The following is a 2,238-nucleotide window of genomic DNA, read 5'->3' on the forward strand; positions in this document are numbered from 1 at the left end:
CCCGCCTTCCTAGTCCCATTCTTGGCCCTGTCGGCCACCTCTTTAACCAACCCATTACCTCCCCGGAGCAAAATTACACTGGAAGGATCTGTTTTAACAAGTAGAAGCCCATATTCACCAACTGGCTTTGCAATCTGAAATCTACAGCAAGGCTCCAACAGGGGAGCGGCAAGAGAATATGGTATAATTGTTCCAAACTACCGTTCTACGAAGTTGGGGAAGTTCAGGAGGCCATGGGGGGCAGGGGAGAAAAGACAAACATACCACCCCTACGTTTTAAGAAGGAGAGGGAGCCTCCTCAACAACCCAGGTTTAAAACGTATATATTATTTTCAGAGATGAGCTTTCACGCTCTGACACTTGTGGGGAGTATCTCGGCTGCTCCTCCCCACTTGATGGGGAGCCAGTAGGTTCTGGGGCTCCCCAGCCCTCAGTGGAAAGCACTGTGGCCTAGAAATTAAGATGACTTAGTTTTATTGCCTCCAGAAGGGTCCGCCTGCCGTCCCGGGGCAGCCGTCAGGACCCGCGCCCGCAGCCCTAGAGGAGTCCGCCCCGAGCAGCCCCACGTCCACCCTCCACTCCAGGTGTTTCGCAGAGGCCGGCTAGGCACGCTCCCGCAGCACCCACCCTTCCCCCTCCCCAGGTTTCGGTCAAGTAGCCGGGTTAATCATTCAACGCGGGCGGTGTGGAATATTTTTGTAGAGGTCAAAGCAAAAGGTTCTTCCTAAGTTTCACAGAAACCAGCCTTTAGGGACCCTGAGGTGGCATTGGCAGGCGGATGGGGCTGGGGAGCGACTGCTGGCGGCCCTGTAGGTCACAGAACACCTGATCTCCCCATGCGACACGGCAGGCAGCGCAGTGCGAGGGTGGGGTGCGGGGGTGTAACGCGAAATCCAGCAGGGCCCCCTCCCCAAAACGTCTGTGCAACCCAGATGTGGACGCCAGGCCTCAGACGCCCCTTCCCAACGCCTGCATCACCCCGGCGCGCGCTCCCCCGGAAGTTGGGGTGCAGCGGGGAGGCGGAGATGTTCCCGGGTCCCGGGGGGGGCGGAGTGTGGAGTGGGGCAGGAAGCTCAAAAGACAGGCTGCCGCGGGTTGCGTTATCCTCTTCCTCTAGGGTAAGGAAGGTGGCGGGGGGGCCGAGGGGGAGGACCGGGACGCCTAAACGCCGCAAGAGCCACCTAGAGACTGTTTCCTGCTCTGGGCCGCCAGTACGAAGCCGGAACCGGCGAGGAACGGGGCTGTGGAGGGAAAGAGGATGGGCCAGTGGAGGGGGAGCCGGGGACCAGAGAACTAAGAGGGCGCAGAGCCTGCCGGGGGAGGAGGGAGGCGGCGGGAATGCACACCCGCCCGGCCCTACCTTGTCCGGGAGCAGCTCCTGCTCAGCGGGGCGGGGGCGGGAGATCGCGGCTGCATCCACGTCCCGGCCGCTCCGCGCGGCTCAGCCCGGCGACCGCCGCCGCTCTCGCTCCATGCGTTGCGCCCGCGATGGGCGGCCGGGTGGTGTCCGCGGCAGGACGGCTCCGCCTCGGCTTGGCCCCGGCTCGGCTCAGCTCCGGCACTTGTTGCCGCCTCAGCCGCTGCGCCTCACTCCCGGCTCCGGCTCCGGCTCCCGGCGCCGCCGTCGCCGCCTCAGGGCTCCCCGGCCCGGTCCCGGTCCCGCCCCCGCCCCACGGGCCAATCAGGCCCGGCACCGCCCCTTACGTCACCGCCCCGCCCGGCCCACCGCCCCGCGCCCCAAGTTCGGGGCAAGCACAGCTCCAGTTTGTCGGGCAGTGGACGCGCGGGACCGGCGCAGGCTGGTGCTCCTCTTGGCATCCGGGGACCCTCCGGGCCCTCACCTGGAAAGCAAAGGCTTAAACTGGGGGAAGGGAACCCCAAGAACTAGACCGTCGGGGGAAAAGTGCGGATCGAAGTTCAAAAGAACTATTTTCCAACTCCAGTCTAAACTTAATCCCTCTTGTCGCCCCTCTTGCAGTACATCTGATGTTGGGAAACTAAGCACATGGCCTGGTGAGGACTCCAGTGGCGTCTTCTGGCCGGAGTCAGTTTGTGACGGGTCCTAGACCGAACCCCGGCCACCAAGTGCTTGGGCAGATGTGTCCCCGCAAAACCCAGGGTTTCACCAGGGAAGATGGGGGTAGCTAGGGGGAACCAGAGCCAAAATGGGACTTGACCATTGCTCTCTGCCCATCCAGTAGCTGCCGCCACCTCTTAGGTGCCCAAATGACACCTACT

The 2,238-nt window shown here is 63.0% G+C and overlaps 1 protein-coding gene across 3 annotated transcripts in view; it reads right to left on the reverse strand.

Annotated features, from left to right (window-relative positions):
* Positions 1 to 1,626, reverse strand: part of B3GNT2 (UDP-GlcNAc:betaGal beta-1,3-N-acetylglucosaminyltransferase 2) — a 30,223-nt gene extending 28,597 nt beyond the window's left edge. For all 3 annotated transcript variants that reach the window (XM_022597319.2, XM_089922342.1, XM_089922341.1), the window contains exon 1: positions 1,361 to 1,626. The gene's annotated coding sequence lies outside the window, so the exon portion shown is untranslated. The remainder of the gene's footprint in view (positions 1 to 1,360) is intronic.
* Positions 1,627 to 2,238: the final 612 nt, after the last annotated feature.

Source organism: Delphinapterus leucas, chromosome 13 (genome assembly GCF_059928025.1).
Source record: "Delphinapterus leucas isolate spDelLeu-1000000601 "Yukka" chromosome 13, BTC_Dleu_Yukka2, whole genome shotgun sequence".
In the NCBI taxonomy this organism is placed as follows: domain Eukaryota; kingdom Metazoa; phylum Chordata; class Mammalia; order Artiodactyla; family Monodontidae; genus Delphinapterus; species Delphinapterus leucas.